The 20,713-nt window shown below is 50.6% G+C and overlaps 1 protein-coding gene across 4 annotated transcripts in view; it reads right to left on the bottom strand.

Moving 5' to 3' along the window:
- The window catches only part of LOC142468087 (uncharacterized), a 38,876-nt gene extending 23,021 nt beyond the window's left edge, over positions 1-15,855 (bottom strand). Inside the window, exons 1-2 of one of the 4 annotated variants that reach the window (XM_075574229.1) lie at positions 2,948-3,386; positions 1,770-2,000 (exon numbers count right to left, since the gene is read on the bottom strand). The gene's annotated coding sequence lies outside the window, so the exon portion shown is untranslated. Of the gene's footprint in view, positions 1-1,769; positions 3,387-15,472 lie in introns of those variants that run through there. The other 3 variants (XM_075574237.1, XM_075574210.1, XM_075574220.1) reach the window with 3 other exon arrangements.
- Positions 15,856-20,713: the final 4,858 nt, after the last annotated feature.

Raw genomic sequence — 20,713 nt, 5'->3', positions numbered from 1 at the left:
GTGTCACCCTGCAGTGGGAGGGACAGATGTGAGGGGCTGTGGGTCCTGTCTGTGTCACCCTGCAGTGGGAGGGACAGATGTGAGGGGCTGTGGGTCCTGTTTGTGTCACCCTGCAGTGGGAGGGACAGATGTGAGGGGCTGTGGGTCCTGTCTGTGTCACCCTGCAGTGGGAGGGACAGATGTGAGGGGCTGTGTGTCCTGTCTGTGTCACCCTGCAGTGGGAGGGACAGATGTGAGGGGCTGTGGGTCCTGTCTGTGTCACCCTGCAGTGGGAGGGACAGATGTGAGGGGCTGTGGGTCCTGTCTGTGTCACCCTGCAGTGGGAGGGACAGATGTGAGGGACTGTGGGATCTGTCACCCTGCAGTGGGAGGGGCTGTGTGTCCTCTCTGTGTCACCCTGCAGTGGGAGGGACTGTGTGTCCTGTATGTGTCACCCTGCAGTGGGAGGGACAGATGTGAGGGACTGTGGGATCTGTCACCCTGCAGTGGGAGGGGCTGTGTCCTCTCTGTGTCACCCTGCAGTGGGAGGGACTGTGTGTCCTGTATGTGTCACCCTGCAGTGGGAGGGACAGATGTGAGGGACTGTGGGATCTGTCACCCTGCAGTGGGAGGGACTGTGTGTCCTGTCTGTGTCACCCTGCAGTGGGAGGGACTGTGTGTCCTGTATGTGTCACCCTGCAGTGGGAGGGACAAATGTGAGGGGCTGTGGGTCCTGTCTGTGTCACCCTGCAGTGGGAGGGACAGATGTGAGGGGCTGTGTGTCCTGTCACCCTGCAGTGGGAGGGACAGATGTGAGGGGCTATGGGTCCTGTCTGTGTCACCCTGCAGTGACAAGGCACATTAGATTGTAAGCTCTTCGGGGCAGGGACTCCTTTTCCTAAATGTCACATTTATGTCTGAAGCACTTCTTCCCATTATGTGTTATTTGTATTATTTGTTATTTATATGATTGTCACGTGTATTACTCCTGTGAAGCGCTATGTACATTAATGGCACTATTAATGGCGCTATAAACAAAGACATGCATACATAACAAATCCCCCTGACATTTCTAAACATCTTAACCAGTGAGAGAAAGTTCTAGATTACCTTTAAGAGGTGTGTAAAATATATATTCTTTTAAAACATAGCAGTGTATTGTAAAATTATTGAACAAATCTCTTATCTAGAACAAGAAAGTTTGAGCTTGTAAATAAAAGAAAGCAGCATTGCTGGAGCGCATTGGGCCGGGGACTCTCTCAAAGGGGACCCCAAAATCACAGAGCACCTCCCGGAGGAGCTGCGGGTAAAGGGCCCCAATGCACTACGCCTACAAGGGTGGCTCCAATGAATCAACCTTTTGATCCCCGAAGCCCGTGCTTCGTACCCCAGAGAGACTTTGCAGAGACATTTACACCCTCAATGGGAGAGGCTGAGCCTCAGGACTGTATGTACTACTCCCCAGAGGGAGGCGCACAAGAGCCGTTCAAGCGGAACCAGGGATGTAGGCATCCACCCAATCGGATGACCTATGACCAAATTGGGGCACCCCATTATGAGGCTCAGCAGTGGGCTCGTAGCAAGGTGAAATCCGTTATAGCCATGTTTACGGAAATGTACAACCTTATGTGGAGTCAGTATGTGTTAAGTTGTGTTTATTATGCATTTTTATTACATAACTTTGTTATTGATATGGTTGTTACACTGTCCCAAGCGGGGACATTGAGGTTTCCCCAGGGGGGGAGGGAGAGTATAGTAGAGAGCCCCCCCCCCCCCCCGGGTCCCCTTACCTCCGTGGAGTGCGCACATCTGACAGGTGCTGGGGAGGTTGCGGTGGCGCATTGGGCCGGGGACTCCCTCAAAGGGGACCCCAAAATCACAGAGCAATTTTTATTTAGCTCAACTTAAAAAAAAATACAGTATATGCCAATTTGTGTAAGTGTTAAAACAGCACGGAGCTGTCCAGTGAAAAGACGCTGTATAATTCTGATCCCGCCTCGTTCTTCTGTCTGCTATACAATCTAAATGTAATTAAAGGATAAGATTAGTACTTAATAAATCAGACCTGAGTCTGAATAACATATGTGTAACTCATGTAGTAGCTACACAAAAACCATCAGTCTCTGGCAACTGTTTCCCTAAAATATGACTGGGCTTGTGTTTCTTCCACACCTTGGTGCCAGGACTCAGATCGCTAAAACTTGGTGAGGATTCCAGGAATTTTGACAGATATTTTTGCCCGAACCCCAGGCACCTCAAAAATAAGGTGCTTGGGTAAGAGGATATGTTGGGTCCCCTTATGTTGACGCCATCCAATTTTAACCGTTCAAACAGTCTGTCACAGAACTTTGGTGAAACCGGTTAGGACCCCTGTGCAGGTCCAGGTGAGGGTTTCCCAGGGTTGAGGCTGCGAGCCTTGTGGGAAATGTCCTGATTTGGGTCCCAAGAGGGATATTGTCAGGTATACGGGTCGAGAGACTAAATATCCTACACCTTTAGGAGGTATATTTTCAGGTATACAAGTCGTGAGACTACATTTCCCAACATAGTTGTTTGTCCTATAGAGATATTTTCAGGTGTACAGGTTGAGTGCATAGAAGTGAGGAAAATATAAGCACAAATTAATTAACAAACATGTGAATGTAATAAAATGTGATTTAAAAAAAAAAAATTATGAGGTTCTGGTGCAGCTGCCAAAATAAGACACAGTCCCCCGTCTCAATAACAATATGAAAAAACAAAAAATCAGGGCGCAAACAGAAACCAAACAAATTAAATAGTGATAAAGCGAATACAATGGCTTACGTTAGGCAGGGGGAGATATGGGGGGAACTGACCCCTCTAGTAGCAAATCTGGAATATGTTCTCCCTTAAGGCTTAAGGGAAATGGGAAGAGAAGGGGGGAAAAGGAAACACAATAGTGTGATGTTGTATAGCACCTGTATTGAGAGAATGAACGGGAACTCACAAACGGATGTTCTTGGACAGCAGTAAAGTATAAAAATCAGGGGGTCTGGCGTTGGGACCCTCCTGGTCTCAGGCAGTCTTCAGTCAAACAAATGTCTTGGGAAACAGTCCTGTTGGGTTGGTAAATCCTTTCATATCCTGTGTATGGCTGCTGGTTCTTGCTCCCTGGTCGTGACGGAGCTGTGAGACTCGGATGATCAGTCCCAGTGAAGAAGGAGAGTGGAGCTGAGCAGACGCTGTACACTCCGAATGGACAGCGGAACCCCGGGCGATCATCCAACGCGTTTCGTTCTGTCAGGAACTTCCTCAGGGATTATGGACTGAGATAGTCTATCGTTCCTTTTATACCGGTTAGCTATGACCTGGTATTCTAACCCACAATAAACTAATTTCATAATAATCACTGTGTAACATGGTATTCTTATAAAGCATAATAAACATAGTAATAACAACACTTTAATACATTAAAATACATATACAAATATTAATATTAAATTCTATAAGTTAAACACATATTTAGGATTCTCTTGCAATAAAGTAAAATAACCACAAGATGGCAGTATAATTGGCTAATAATATATGGATATACTCATAATGAACCAAGAGAGAATAATAGATATAAACATACATATAAATTGTTGATAAATAAATAAATATGATCCAAAGAACCGTTAATAAAAAGTGAAAAAAACATTGTTAATTATTTATCATGGAACAAGAACTGCACTTCTGTTTCACCCCCCCCCCCCCCCTTTCCTTGCAGCCCTGCTTGCCAGCTTATTAGTGCCAGCTGTATGTGTTTGGCTCTGCACACAAACACAGTGCTTGTGTGATAATACAGTGCCATTTCCCCTCTCCCAGCAGCTTGCTGTATTAGAGATGCAACATCATTGCTACATATTGTAGCTCCCCCAGACACTCCTGTGAGTTGCCATAGCAGCCCCAGCCTCTCTCTCAAATGGGCTAGTCTGCTTTCTCCCCCTCTGCTCTGCCCACAGATGGTCTGTCCCCAGACTATCTTACTACCCAGGATACATTGTCACTTCCTTTCCACCACACCGCTGGACGAGTGAGTACCTTGCTGTAACCCCTGGAATGGTGCTGCAGGATTATCTTTTCACCTCCCTTTACTACTAAGCACACACAGAGATATTTAGTCCTACACCTCTACACAAGAGACTGTTTTTCCCTGCTTTCTCCAAATAAAGTAAGAAAAGAAACAGACCTTGTCGTGCTTGGAAAAGAGGGCCGAGTTGACACTATCTGAGCTAAGTCATCTTACACGTGACCCTCTGGCTTCCAGAATAGTGAAAAGATATCGTGTGCCTTACAGACACTTACAGGAGCTGCTACTCCAGACTCCATGATAAAACAGAGCAGTCTCTGCAGACAAAGGAAGCACCAAGTAGCTCAAACTGCACACAGCCTGCAGCCTTAACAGACAAGCAGCAGCCTACACTGCACAGCAGCCTTGCAACAAACAGTGCTTCTTACACAAAACCTAACTGCCTTTCTCTGTCTGAGTTCACCCTCTGCACAGCCCATAGTGAGGAGCCACCACCTCACCTACCCCTGCGCACGTCCCCACGGCTAGCGCCATCAAGGGACACGCTACCGGACACCCGCCAGGACACGGGTCAGAGCCACCGGACACCTGTGAGTACAGCTACCCCTACGCTGCACGCTGCAGGACACCGCTTGGCATCATCTGAGACAGACGCCCATCGCTGACAAGGTAAAAGACCGCACGCCACACGCACTGGCAAAAGGCCTACACACACCTACAGCATGGCAGAACTCAGAGCCTCACCAGACATCACGCAGAAGAGCGATCACTCAAGACACAGAGACCGCTGCGCATCTGCTACAGGCGCAGGCAGAGGCAAGGCCCAAACGGACAGTCACACTGACACAAAAGGCCCGCGAAAAATATGAGACTGACATTGAAGCGTACCGCGCTAAATTAAAGTTGGCCTGGAGCGCAACCACACTGGGAATACGCAATGTTACTAGCGTTGGCAACTATGCGCAACAGCTCGAGCAGGCAATAACGCAATTAAGGACCGATTACTCGTGTTATCAAGAACTGTCGGAAGCATACATTACTTACCTGACCAGGGCCAACACCAGCGAAAGCCTGCAAGAAAGACACTTACAAAATGACATTGACCTTACACGTGACAGCCGCGTGCGGACCGCTATCACAGACGCGCAAAGCGTGAGAAAAGAGCTCCTTCTGGAGACCGCGTCGCAGCGCTCCAGCACATCAAGGCACTCATCAAGGTCTGCAAAATCAGCGCAATCCAACGTGTCCAGCGCAAGCGCTACCAAGGCGCGAGCCACTGCAGAGGCCGCACGTGCCAGGGCCGAATATAGTCGCAGAGAAGCAGCCATAAGAGCAGGAAGAGCGCGCATAGAAGAGGAGGAAAAAACAGCCGCCGCTAATGCTGCTACCGCTGCCGCTACCGCCACTGCGCGTAGGAAAGCCGAATTCGATGCGGAACTAGAGGCACTTAATCAAGAGAAGGAAGCCGCCGCCGCCGCCATAGCCCAAGCTGAAGTCCTAGAAGCAGCCGCGAGACAGGATGGCGGGGAGCAACCATACGGACGGTTTGCCTCAGAAGATCCAGCCCAACGCACTGAAGACTACGTAAGGAGCCTCTTCAGTGTAAACACCAGCGCACCATCTCAACACGGATGGAGCGACTCCACAGATACCGAAGACTTGCTAGGCCCATGAGGAGAAGATGCTGTTCCTGCAATGGTACATGCTGCCTGGGATAGCCACAGCCGCAATAGTGATCCACACGCCAGCGCGCACACGGGTGCACCACAACAGGCTCGCAATCCAGGTACACCCACGCGGGAGAAAACAGCCCCTCACACTGACCAGCAGTCATCACGCGTTCACGCCAAGAAAGAGGCGACCGCAAGGACCCTCCCAGCAACTGCCACAGAATGGGACAAACACGCCGATGCCTCAGGCCTGACAGACATAGCCAAGTACATGATCCGGCGTGACCTGGTGCACGCAGGACTCATCAGCTTCGACGACCGCCCTGAGAACTACCGGACGTGGAAGTTCACGTTCAAAGATGCAATCAGCAGCTTGGACTTCTCAGCAAGGCAAGAGCTCAACCTGCTATTCAAGTTCCTGGGGAACGAATCCAGGTAGCACGCCAAGAGACTCCGGGCGGCAAACGCGCATCAACCCCAAGTGGGTCTTGACCTAGTGTGGGAAAGGTTAGAAGAGACCTACGGCAGCCCCGAAGCGGTCGAGGATTCGCTCTTCAAAAGAATCGACAGCTTCCCCAGGATCACAACTAAAGACTACTCGAAGTTACGAGAGCTCGGGGACCTGCTGCAAGAACTGGACTTCGCAAGGAAAGACCATTCCTTAATAGGTCTCAACGCCCTAGACTCAGCTCATGGAGTGAGACCCATCCTGGAGAAGCTACCCTTCAACCTCCAAGAAAAATGGATCTCACAAGGCTCCAAATACAAAAGGGAGAAGCAAGTCGCCTTCCCCCCATTCTCATTCTTCGTGAGCTTCATCCGCGAAGCGGCAAGGACAAGGAACGATCCCAGTTTCATCTTATGTGCGCAAACTACACACAGTGCAAGCAGCCTGAGGAATGAGAGACCCGTGGCGAGATACGGTAACACTCAAACACCCATCTCGGTCCGCAGGACGGACGTGCCTCCCACGACCCAAACTACTCCCGATCAGTCGGTCGCCGGAGACAAGAAACCAAGGGACCTTAACAAAGAATGCCCTATACACAGAAGGCCGCATCCGCTTAACGAGTGTATCGGATTCAGAATGAAACCCATAGAGGAGCGAAAGAACTTACTCAGGGAATGGGGAGCTTGTTTCAAATGTTGTGCTTCCACAACTCATTTATTCAAAGACTGTAAAGAAGAAATCAAATGTACGGTGTGCAAAAGTGACAAGCACGTGACATCGTTACACCCAGAGGCGTTGACACCCCACCAACTCAACAACCCATCCTCCATAGCGGAGCATGGCGGGGAGGAAGGAGAAGGAGAGCCAACATCCGTCAGATCTCAGCGCACTGAGGTTTGCGGAAAAGAAGGTGACAACATGTCTTGCTCCAAAATATGCCTTGTCGCAGTGCACCCCCAGGGACAACCTGAGAAGGCTATTCAGATGTATGCAATCCTCGACGACCAAAGCAACAGATCATTGGCGAAGACGGAGTTCTTCAACCTATTCAACTTACAGGACAATGCCTCACCCTACACCCTCAGAACCTGTGCAGGGTCAACTGAGTCAACAGGGAGAAGAGCAAGCGGCTACGTCATATGTTCAGTGGATAACAGAGTGAAAATAGCTCTCCCCACACTCGAGTGTAACCACATGGCCACAAACAGGGACGAGATTCCCACACCAGACGTGGCACGCCATTACTCCCACCTCAAAGGAATAGCCAACTACATCCTGCCGGTAGAACAAGGCGCCAAGATCTTGCTGCTGCTCGGCAGGAACATCATGAGGGTACATAAAGTCCGTAAACAGCATAACGGACCCCACAACGCACCATACGCCCAAAGACTTGACCTAGGATGGGTGATAGTGGGCAACGCGTGCACCAACAAAGAGCACGGGCAAGACTATGTTGATGCCCGCAGAACGGTGGTAACAGAATGTGGACACACATCTCTCTCTGAACCATGTCTTGGCCATCTCCAAGCGACCGAAGGGCCAAATGAAGAGAAAAGACAAGATCATACCCCTGAGATCAACAAAAACATCCTCGCATCGAGGGGATGTGACAATGACCTAGGATGCTCAGCAGTCCAGACAGCTAAGGATGATGAGTCGATTCCACCGAAGGAAGAAAGTAACCTCCCAAAGGTGACCGACAAAGGGATCGTCCAAAAGACAATAAACGATCAAACAGTCCTCTCGCGAGCAATGGCACGACTAAGATGTACAGTTGTTCCTATCCATAGAGTATCAAGTGACAAAGCAACCAGCTGGCATAGCCGCAAAAGATTGCGCCCCACAGGTGAAGCCACAGTGTCAAAAAGACTGTCCTCTCACACATCTAAAAAGAGACAGCCACAGAGACATTTCACAAGGGGATTTACTAGGACAAAAGAGACTGTTCTTCGTTACGTCCAGGGAGACAATAACCTCCCGAGGGCAGTCAACAGAGAGACACAGAAGTGTCTCACCAAACTACGTGGAGATGTTCTCGTGCAAGAAAAATGCACCGATGACCTACGGTGCACAGCGTTCCAAACAACAAGGGACGGCAAACAAACACCATCGAGGGAAGATAGAGGATTCCCGAGGTTAACTGTCAAAGAGCTCCCTAAAGACGGACTAGGCAGTTGGGTGACTCCGCTACCATTCCATTCACCAAAAGGACGCTTCCCAAACAATGGAGAACATGCCATCTCTAGGTTCACTTCGCACCTCCGCGACCTAAAAGGGTTTACCGGCCACGCAAAGCCAGCACCTCTAATGGAGGAAGGTGAAGAATGCCGGTACCTCCAATCACCTGGGGCCTACCACCCTCAGGAACCCGATCAAATCCGGGTAATGTTCAACCCCAGCACTCAGCTTCAGGGAGTCTCTCTGAGAGACGCCCTCTTTACTGAACTGGATTCGACAACCAGTCTTCCAGAAGTGTTGTTCCGCTTCCGCAAGGAGCCAAAAGCCATCTCCTTCTGCCGAACGCCAGGTGATAGGGCGACAAGCTACCACGACTGGCACACCTACAAGGGGATGTACTCTGTGGGTAAAACTACAGAGACAAAAGGACTGTTTTCTCACAAGGCTAAAAGGAAACAGTGCCAGAGACTCTTACAAAAAGACATTGTGGTGCATCAAGCTAACCAAGAGCTGTGCATCCACCTGGCTTCCCTTACTGGAAGGTTTAGCCAAAGGACTTTGACGCCAGTGGTACCGGCCGGTATCACCTTGCTATGGGAATATGGACCTTTGCATTGTTATGTTATGTTTGCATTGCCCATATGTTCCACATAGCCTGTTATATAGTGGTATCTACAGATACCAGACGGGGAGTGTCATGGAACAGGAATACCCGTCTGCACTTCTGTTTCACCCCCCCCCCCTTTCCTCGCAGCCCTGCTTGCCAGCTGTATGTGTTTGGCTCTGTACACAAACACAGTGCTTGTGTGATAATACAGTGCCATTTCTTCTCTCTCAGCAGCTTGCTGTATTAGAGATGCAACATTATTGCTACATGTTGTAGCTCCCCCAGACACTCCTGTGAGTTGCCATAGCAGCCCCAGCCTCTCTCTCAAATGGGCTAGTCTGCTTTCTCCCCCTCTGCTCTGCCCACAGATGGTCTGTCCCCAGACTATCTTACTACCCAGCATACATTGTCACTTCCTTTCCACCATACCTCTGAACGAGTGAGTACCTTGCTGTAACCCCTGTGATGGTACTGCGGGATTATCTTTTCACTTCCCTTTACTACTAAGCACACACAGAGATATTTAGACCTACACCTCTACACAAGAGACTGTTTTTCCCTGCTTTCTCCAAATAAAGTAAGAAAAGAAACAGACCTTGTCGTGCTTGGAAAAGAGGGCCGAGTTGACACTATCTGAGCTAAGTCATCTTACACGTGACCCTCTGGCTTCCAGAATAGTGGCCAAACCACCTCTTTGTCACTTAATGTACTGGTCTATTGTAAATTGGTTTGACAGGCTAACCGCACATCTTTTCTGTCTGTGCACCGCTGTTTCCTGACTGCTCTTCAGCTCCCAGAGCCTCACTGTTCTCTTGAGCGCTTCCCCTGTCCTCACGCTGTGGTGTGACGTCACCGACACACCGCGCGACCTGCGGGCTTGTGTGTCCGGTGTCGGCAACTCCACTAACAGCGTGTAGCCCTGGTCCCCCCTCGGGGTACCTCTCACCCACCTGGAAGGTCTGCGTGAGTGGCTACAGCGGTCACCCTTGAAGTGTGGACTCTTGGAAGCTGTGCTGCTGTGCTCCATCTCTGCAGAAGCTCTGGTCTGGATTCAAAGACAGTTGCTGTGTGGGTTTTTATTCTTCAGCTCTGCTGTAAGTAGGATTTTAATTTTACTCCTACCGGATGATTCAACTTATTAGTGTCTTTAGCCCTACATTCATGTGTCTGTTTTATTAATATTTTATTTAATTGCATTAAATTTGTGATTATCTCTTTGCCAATCTTTTCAGTATTTGTTTGTATATATTGGTCTTGTTTAGTTGTACTATGATCTTTTTCTTTTGTCTTTTTCGTTTTTTATGTTTGTTTGTCTGTCTATGAGACTTCACTGAAGATTCCCCTCGGGACTCCATTCCATATACCCTTGGACTCTATTTGGTCAGTTTTATCTTTTCCATTTTGGAGGCGCCGGCTTTTCTGTTTTTTTTACTGCAAATACATAGTTTGCCACAAGTGAGCCTAAAATCGTAAATGCAATTAGTATTGTGTCCGCTGTGTGGAGCATTGGGCAGAAGCCCTACGCAAGATCGCCAGGGAACTACAACCCATTCTCCAGGAAGATACAAGACTGCAACAGGTCTTCCCTGAAACACCCTTATTATCATACAGACAACTTCATAATCTCAAGTAAATGATGGTGAGGAGTAAAGTATTCAACAGTACAACTGAATGTGGGACAAGACCATGCCAGGACGCACGATGCAAAACCTGCGCAATGCTCTACACAGCGGACACAATACAAATACCACACAGGAATCGGGAATACAAAATCAGAGGAAGGTTCACCTGTTCCTCCAGCAATGTCGTGTACCTCATCATGTGCATGAAATGCCCAGGGGGCTGCTACTACATAGGCGAGACAGGGCAGGGGCTAAACAAGAGAATGAACCTGCATCGCCACAGCATCACACGCGGAACAAGAGACAGTCCTGTCGGCGAACATTTCTCTGACTCTGGCCGTAAGATGAACGATATGAAGGTGGCCATACTGAAAGGTAATCTTAGAACACCGAAAGACAGACGGTTGCATGAATACAAATTTATGCAACTATTCGGGACACTTAGCGGTGGCCTAAACCGAGGCCGAAGTTTCATGAGTCACTACTGACACAAGAGAACTCTCTTCCCATGAGTGCTAAAGGCCATGTCTATACATACTGTGCTATATGTATGCACATACAGCTGTCTCTTACGCATACAAATGTACAATGTAAGTCTATCACTATATACCAATAGGGACCACATAGTATCTACACACAATAGTAATGCAACACCCTCTCACATTTCTACACCTACCCACCCCATTGGTATAGACTCCCACACACACCTTTTGCAAAGCGCTGTATACACTGTGGGCGCTTTACAAATTTATATTTACACACACACACACACACACACTCTCTCTCTTACGTCACTAACATTCAGGGACCATTTAACACCTGTCTATGTAAAATAACACCTGTCCCGTAATATAGTGGGCACGCTTGCTGCGCTGTGCGTGCGCGGCACTTTTAGTTGGCTGTGGTTAGACAGCCATTGTATGCTAGGGCCGGGTGTGCGCGCGGCAGCGAGTGTGGAGCTGGCCGACAGGGGGGAAGATTCAGAAAAGTATGTACTCGCGCTGCTACCGTCGCTGTAATGTGTGTGTGTGTGTGTGTGTGTGTGTGTGTATATATATTTTTTTTAATCAACATTGCACAATAAAAATAATTTCTATTCATACTGTACAACGTCTTTTTTTAGTTTAAAAATATTATTTAATAAATTATTAACTCACACAATCTGTACACAAACACACACACACACACACACACACACACACACACACACACACAGTTACCCAGTGACACACACACACACACACACGTACACAGTACCTTCCAAGACTGTCGCTCACAGCAACACAGACCCGTACACACAAAAAGTGCGCAGCATGTGCATGCGTGTTCGCACAGGCGCGCGCCCACTATATTACAGGCCTAAGGCCGTGCTTATAGTACCGGCGACGCGAATTCGCCCAAAAACAAAAGCATTGCCGCCGCCGCCGCGTGCGCTTATAGTGCACGCGACGGTGACAAGCGACTTTTTCAAGGGCCGTCGCGTCACGTGACGGCCCTTCAACAAATCAAAATGCAGGAATTTTGAGTAAACCCCTCGCCTGCTTCATTCATTGTAACACCGCGGGAAGAAGAGATCGGCGTAACACCGCGGGAAGAAGAGATCGGCGTAACACCGCGGGAAGAAGAGATCGGCGTAACACCGCGGGAAGAAGAGATCGGCGTAACACCGCGGGAAGAAGAGATCGGCGTAACACCGCCGGAAGAAGAGATCGGCGTAACACCGCCGGAAGAAGAGATCGGCGTAACACCGCCGGAAGAAGAGATCGGCGTAACACCGCCGGAAGAAGAGATCGGCGTAACACCGCCGGAAGAAGAGATCGGCGTAACACCGCCGGAAGAAGAGATCGGCGTAACACGGCCGGAAGAAGAGATCGGCGTAACACCACCGGAAGAAGAGATCGGTATATCTCGAAAGCCTGAGAGTGCACCACTGAAATGTGCTTCTTTTTTGAGGCAATAGTTATCTTCCTAACTGTTGTCCTTTTTGATATCTCGAAAGCTCACACAAATAAAAGCATTTCGTTAGCCACAGAACGGGATCGTCTATTTGTTTTTGATTATTAAACTTGGCTAATACGGTACACACACACACACACACGTCAATACTCTATTGGGACCCCCAACACCGGACCTTTCCCAAATAACCACGACTTTGGGGTTTATATATTTCTAGTGTTGGTACATCCATAACACCTCCTTCACATGCACTGTGCACATATGTTCTTATCTTTGTGAGCTTTTGATATTTTTGAGCAATTAGGGATTTTTTCCCTAGTATTTGCATACGGGACTCCATAACACCGGGACTCCATAACACCGGGACTCCATAACACCGGGACTCCATAACACCGGGACTCCATAACACCGGGACTCCATAACACCGGGACTCCATAACACCGGGACTCCATAACACCGGGACTCCATAACACCGGGACTCCATAACACTACCAGTTGTCCGGGGCACTCAAATCACAACTCGGAGAAATAGAAAACAAATACTTGCATGGAGCATCCGGTGAAGCCAGGGTCACCACCCGGTGAAGCCAGGGTCACCACCCGGTGAAGCCAGGGTCACCACCCAGCTCCAGTGAATATACAATCTGCAGCACGCACTGGAATAGGTTATAAATAAGTATACATTTATTACAGCAGACAAGGAACACACGCGTGGGGCGCACGTGCACGCACGTGTTCCTATTCCGATGTAATACGTATGTATAGCGTATCCCAGTGAGTGCTGCAGATTTCTTACTTGTTGAATACAGCAGGGGGGCGCAAAGTTTCCTACATGTGCGCCCCCGTCTTCTCCCCTCCGACTCACGCCGCCCCCTCTCTGCATGGCTCCAGCGTCAAATGACGTCACGGGGTCATGTGACGTCACGTTGCCGACCCCGCGGCATCATTTGACGCTGGGTTTCCATGGAGACGCGTCGCTGGAATGTAAGTAAAAGTTACAGAGGCCTCACGCGATCCCCGGCATTTATTTTAAATGCTTTCAGAGAAGCACGAGGCCTCTGTACCAGCCGCGCCCGGGGGCACGCCCCCCCACTTTGCGCGCCCCCGGCATACAGAACTCCCAATTGGCTATACAGGTGGTCCCCGGCATCCGACGTCCCGCTTTCCGTCAGGTGCCTTATCCGACGCCCCATAATGCAGTCCGCTGGACGCATTGCCGACAGCCGCCGCACCCGAATGACATGGAGCTGCAATCCGTGGGATAAGCGAGAACCGCCTGTATTATCATTGGTCTCATTGTAACACATTTATAACATAGTGGAGTGCTTCTTTTTATCCTTTCTCCCCTATCATCACATTTGATGAAATCACCGTGCTGTGGAGCGTGCGCAAACGGCTTTCTGTTTTCGCTGTTTATTAGTGTTTAGAAGCTGCTGCATAAACAGGAGCGCCTCGGCGCTGGCTGACCCGGACACCATGTCTGTGGCGTTGGATCCCCAGCACGCTGCTCCGGGTAAGTCCTGTGGGGGTGCCGCTGTGCTGCGGGTCTGGGACAGCTGGGATAGTTATCCCAGCACTCCCCCTCCGGCGGACGCGGAACCGTGATCGCGGCGGCCATTTTTGTTCTCGCGATCCCGTTTATAACACGGTTGCATCGGGTGGACTGAGCCCCGCGTTATTACGGGGGTTCAGCTGTATTAATGGTTTTCTCCTTGGTGCTCCCCTCTGTTGACCCCGTGTGAATAGATATTGGAGGTAGAGGAAGCATCAGAGCCGGCATACACACAGTAACATTTCTGGACAGCCCTGTCCTTTCTTCAGACCATACGCAAGGTGTATGCATTCATACAACATCAGGCCCCCGTGTGCTTCCTCTACCCCCAATATCTACTCATTATCCAGACTGCAGGCACACATTCGTTTTCATTGATTACACGCACATTTGTATTCATTAGTGGCGCTAATTGTTTTCACTATTCTAAAATATATACAGTGGAGAGGAGGAAAGTGCATGTATACAAGTAGGAGTAAATACATACAATATATATACACACACACACAAATATATATACACACAAATATATATATATATATAGTGGGGGTATATATATAGTGGGATATATATACAGTGGGGAGGTGTATATAGATATATACAGTGGGGAGATATATATATATATATATATATATATATATATATATATATATTTGTATATACACCTCCCCACTATATATACACCCCCACTATATGTATATACACCTCCCCACTATATATATATATATATATATATATATATAGTGGGGGTATATATATATAGAGGGGAGGTGTATATACATATAGTGGGGGTGTATATATAGTGGGGAGGTGTATATACAAATATATAGTGGGGGATATATATATATATATATATATATATATATATATATATATAGTGGGGGTATATATATATAGTGGGGAGGTGTATATACATATATATAGTGGGGGTATATATATAGTGGGGAGGTATATATAGAAATATATAGTGGGGGTATATATATAGTGGGGAGGTGTATATACATATAGTGGGGGTGTATATATAGTGGGGAGGTGTATATACAAATATACAGTGGGGGATATATATATATATATATAGTGGGGGTATATATATAGTGGGGAGCTGTATATACATATATATAGTGGGGGTATATATATAGTGGGGAGGTATATATAGAAATATATAGTGGGGGTATATATCGTGGGGAGGTATATATAGAAATATATAGTGGGGGTAAATATATAGTGGGAGGTGTATTACATATATAGTGGGGTATATATATAGTGGGGAGGTATATATAGAAATATATAGTGGGGGTATATATATAGTGGGGAGGTATATATAGAAATATATAGTGGGGGTATATGTATAGTGGGGAGGTATATATAGAAATATATAGTGGGGGTACAGTATAAATAGATATATCTATCTGATCACTTCCTACCTGCTTTACTGTGGATGCCCGTGCGCTGATTGGCTGTAACGGGCCACGTGACGCTCTCTCCGCCGCAGGTGCTTCTGGGAGTTGTAGTCCTGCTGCGGGATGTGATGTGCAGGGGAAATAAATGACTCGGTCTGAGCTGCAGGAGAAAAAGTTTCTCATGTTAAAGCTTTTACCTTCTTTACATCAGCCAAGACGTCTCCTGACGCTGCGTTCCACCGCCAGATCTGTGACACGCAAGCCCTGCGGTCCACCCCAGCCCTGTGACACGCAAGCCCTGCGTTCCACCGCCTGCCCTGTGACACCCAAGCCCTGCGTTCCACCGACTGCCCTGTGACACCCAAGCCCTGCGTTCCACCGACTGCCCTGTGACACGCAAGCCCTGCGCTCCACTGCCTGCCCTGTGACACGCAAGCCCTGCACCCAAGGACAGTCGCTCCGCCAGAACAGGAAATGGCCTGACGTCACTTCCGGATGTTTGATGCAATCAATTTGATTATTGTTTGGGGTATTCAGAAAGAGATGCGGGGGGAGCAGCAAGATGCTGGGGAGGGGGAGTAGAGGGGGAGCAGCAAGATGCTGGGGGGGGGGGAGTAGAGGGAGCAGCAAGATTCGGGGGAGGGGGAGCAGCAAGATGGAGGAGAGGGTGAGCAGCAAGATGCTGGGGGGGAGGAGAGGGGGAGCAGTAAGATGCTGGGGGGAAGCAGTAAGATGCTGGGGGAGGAGAGGGGGAGCAGTAAGATGCTGGGGGGAGCAGTAAGATGCTGGGGGAGAGGGAGCAGTAAGATGCTGGGGGGAGGAGAGGGGGAGCAGTAAGATGCTGGGGAGGGGGAGCAGTAAGATGCTGGGGGGAAGCAGTAAGATGCTGGGGGAGGAGAGGGGGAGCAGTAAGATGCTGGGGGGGGAGGAGGGGGGAGCAGTAAGATGCTGGGGGGGAGGAGAGGGGGAGCAGTAAGATGCTGGGGAGGGGGAGCAGTAAGATGCTGGGGGAGGAGAGGGGGAGCAGGAGATGCTGGGGGAAGGAGAGGGGGAGCAGTAAGATGCTGGGGGGGAGGAGGGGGGTGCAGTAAGATGCTGGGGGGGAGGAGAGGGGGAGCAGTAAGATGCTGGGGGGAAGCAGTAAGATGCTGGGGGAGGAGAGGGGGGGCAGTAAGATGCTGGGGGAGGAGAGGGGTGCAGTATAATGCTGGGGGAGCAGTAAGATGCTGGGGGGAGGAGAGGGGGAGCATTAAGATGCTGGGGGGAGGAGAGGGAGAGCAGTAATATGCTGGGGGGGAGGAGAGGGGGAGCAGTAAGATGCTGGGGAGGGAAGAGGGGGAGCAGTAAGATGCTGGGGGGGAAGAGGGGGAGCAGTAAGATGCTGGGGGGGAAGAGAGGGGGAGCAGTAAGATGCTGGGGGGGGGGAGAGAGGGGGAGCAGTAAGATGCTGGGGGGAGGAGAGGGGGAGCAGTAAGATGCTGGGGAGGAGAGGGGGAGCAGTAAGATGCTGGGGGGGAGGAGAGGGGGAGCAGTAAGATGCTGGGGAGGGGGAGCAGTAAGATACTGGGGGGAAGCAGTAAGATGCTGGGGGGAAGCAGTACGATGCTGGGGGAGGAGAGGGGGAGCAGTAAGATGCTGGGGGGAGAGGGGGGAGCAGTAAGATGCTGGGGGGAAGGAGAGGGGGAGCAGTAAGATGCTGGGGGGGGAGGAGGGGGGAGCAGTAAGATGCTGGTGGGGAGGAGAGGGGGTGCAGTAAGATGCTGGGGAGGGGGAGCAGTAAGATGTTGGGGTGAAGCAGTAAGATGCTGGGGGAGGTGAGGGGGAGCAGCAAGATGCTGGGGGGAAGGAGAGGGGGAGCAGTAAGATGCTGGGGGGAAGGAGAGGGGGAGCAGTAAGATGCTGGGGAGGGGGAGCAGTAAGATGCTGGGGAGGGGGAGCAGTAAGATGCTGGGGGGGAGGAGAGGGGGAGCAGTAAGATGCTGGGGAGGGGGAGCAGTAAGATGCTGGGGAGGGGGAGCAGTAAAATGCTGGGGGGAAGCAGTAAGATGCTGGGGGAGGAGAGGGGGGCAGTAAGATGCTGGGGGAGGAGAGGGGTGCAGTAAGATGCTGGGGGAGGAGAGGGGGAGCAGTAAGATGCTGGGGGGGGAGAGGGGGAGCATTAAGATGCTGGGGGGGAGGAGAGGGAGAGCAGTAAGATGCTGGGGGGGAGGAGAGGGGGAGCAGTAAGATGCTGGGGGGAGAAGAGAGGGGGAGCAGTAAGATGCTGGGGGGGAAGAGAGGGGGAGCAGTAAGATGCTGGGGGGGAAGAGAGGGGGAGCAGTAAGATGCTGGGGGGGGAAGAGAGGGGGAGCAGTAAGATGCTGGGGGGGGGAAGAGAGGGGGAGCAGTAAGATGCTGGGGGGAGGAGAGGGGGAGAAGTAAGATGCTGGGGAGGAGAGGGGGAGCAGTAAGATGCTGGGGGGAGGAGAGGGAGAGCAGTAAGATGCTGGGGGGAGGAGAGGGGGAGCAGTAAGATGCTGGGGGGGATGAGAGGGGAGCAGTAAGATGCTGGGGGGGGATGAGAGGGGGAGCAGTAAGATGCTGGGGGGAGGAGAGAGGGAGCAGAACGATGCTGGGGGGAGGAGAGGGGGAGCAGAAAGATGCTGGGAGGGGGAGCAGAAAGATGCTGGGGGGGAGGAGAGGGGGAGCAGAAAGATGCTGGGGGGAGGAGAGATGAGCAGTAAGATGCTGGGGGGAGGAGAGGGAGCAGTAAGATGGAGGGGGAGGAGAGGGGGGCAGTAAGATGCTAGAGGGAGGAGAGGGGGAGCAGTAAGAAGCTGGCTGGGAGGAGAGGGGGAGCAGTAATATGCTGGGGGGGCGAGGGGGAGCAGTAAGATGCAGGGGGGAGAGAGGGAGCAGTAAGATGCTGGGGGGGAGGGGGGTGACGGTGAAGGGCTTAACCAGGCTTATAATAAAGGTCAAGCCCACTTGGTTAACCCTGACCCGTGTGTTAAGGTCTTAGAGTGTCAGCTCTGGGGCACAGATGTCGAAAATATTACTGCAACTGTATACTGATTTGGCGACATTAAAGAATTATGTGATTTTTGCCTTTCCTGGGGTGCTGGGATCGGGAGATTTCTAGGCTGTAAGTTTCGGGGGGAGGGTTTGGCGGAGAAAGTCTTTACAGAATGCGTCTATGTAGCGGGGTTCCGGGTTATGGGATACCCCAAAAGTTGTATCCGGAGATGAGTGACATCTTCGGATACAGCTAAGCGCATTACTCCGCCAACCTCGGACCCTGGAAACGCTCTTACGACTCACCGCGTGAGTCTCTGCTGCAGCATCTTCCAGACAAGGGAAACGGGTATAAAGGGGTTAAAATATATCTGCAATTATACACGGAGTCCTTAGTGTAGTAGGGGTTCCCCAGTATAGCAGAGGTACCCCCATACATGCCCAGGTACACTGAACCTAGTGTAGGGGTTATGAGGCTGCTCCAGCTAAGTTATAAAGCTGAGCAGGTTTTTAAAGTGTCTAAATGTTTTTAAAGTATTTTTCTCGTGTGCCAGGAAGGAGGCTAGTGATTGTAGAGAATATATACACTCACTCCACCCCTGACACCAGAATAGGAACCCATAACTTTTAGCACACAGAAGACAGGACACAATATATTTTATTAAATGGTTATAGTTTAATAGGAATATATATTGATAACCTGTATATGGACTGAGGGCTTTCTAAGTCATGGATTCCGGAAAACCAGCTGGCGACCATGCTTGGTGCCTCTGTGTCTGTCCGGAGTCTGTACTTGAAAGGCTCAGGGATGCCAAGGTGTTAGAACAGGAGGGGTACTGCGGTTATACTTCGAGTACCCACATCCTGGCCTCACACAAGCCTGTCCGATGACCATTTGCCAGAATCCAGACTCTCTGGAGCCTGAGCAACGGGTGGGCTCAGTATGCAAAGCGGCAGAGGGGCCAGGACAGCCCATGCCCCCTTGCTACCTGAGAAAAGGTGCCGCCCGGTTTTACAATACCAGCAGATCGGTGATTGGCTGGCCGGAGAATTCCCACGCTCGGATAAGCGGTCCAGGTTAGTGTATGAGGGCCTGAATGCTTGAGAGGGCCGCAGCCAAAGGGGAGCGCAGATTCCAAGCGCAGACCAACAGCGGAGAAGTAACAGATGTCCAGGACTTTGTGTGAGGAACTACCGGTCAGGGGAAAGTGATCTAAAAAGGTGATCTGAAGGAATTTCGTTCCGGAGACGGATTTATTCGTTAGTCCCATCCCCAGTAAGTGTGTTCATCTTGAATTGTGTAACTTTGTGTATCTGTCTTATACAAGAAATAAATTACCATTTATTTTACCATCTTGTTTTGCTCAATCAAATGATCCCGGTTATAAGAAGGTGTTGAACTTGGTCTCCCGTGACAGGGAGGAGAGGTGGAGCATGACATAATTTCCAGAACATTTGAGTGTGAATAGATGGAGAGAGAGTAGTGTGATGTGGGGGGGGGGGGAGAGAGAGTAGTGTGATGTGGGGGGGGGGGGAGAGAGAGTAGTGTGATGTGGGGGGGGGGGGGGAGAGAGTAGTGTGATGGGGGGGGGGGGGGAAAGAGTAGTGTGATGCAGGGGGGGAGAGAGCAGTGTGATGCGGGGGGGGGAGAGCAGTGTGATGCGGGGGGGAGAGAGCAGTGTGATGCAGGGGGGGAGAGAGCAGTGTGATGCGGGGGGGGAGAGAGCAGTGTGATGCAGGGGGGAGAGAGAACAGTGTGATGCGGGGGGGGGAGAGCAGTGTGATGCGGGGGGGGGAGAGAGCAGTGTGATGCGGGGGGGGGAGAGAGCAGTGTGATGCGGGGGGGGGAGAGAGTAGTGTGATGCGGGGAGGAGAGAGAGAACAGTGAGATGCAGGGGGGGAGAGAGCAGTGAGATGCAGGGGGGGGGAGTAGTGAGATGCAGGGGGGGAGAGAGTAGTGAGATGCAGGGGGGGAGAGAGTAGTGAGATGCAGGGGGGAGAGAGAGTATTGAGATGCAGGGGGGAGAGAGAGTATTGAGATGCAGGGGGGAGAGAGAGTAGTGAGATGCAGGGGGGAGAGAGTAGTGAGATGCAGGGGGGGAGAGAGTAGTGAGATGCAGGGGGAGAGAGAGTAGTGAGATGCAGAGGGGCGAGTGAACAGTGTGATGCAGGGGGATGGGGTGCCTCTGTGCAGTGACTGCACCCCCCCCTCCCCCAGTGGGTGCCTCTGTGCAGTGTGACTGTCCCCCCCAGTGGGTGCCTCTGTGCAGT

The sequence above is a fragment of the Ascaphus truei genome, chromosome 1, assembly GCF_040206685.1.
Source record: "Ascaphus truei isolate aAscTru1 chromosome 1, aAscTru1.hap1, whole genome shotgun sequence".
NCBI lineage: Eukaryota > Metazoa > Chordata > Amphibia > Anura > Ascaphidae > Ascaphus > Ascaphus truei.
The sequence above is the reverse complement of the archived record's forward strand: the minus strand, read 5'-3'. Positions and strand labels throughout refer to the sequence as shown.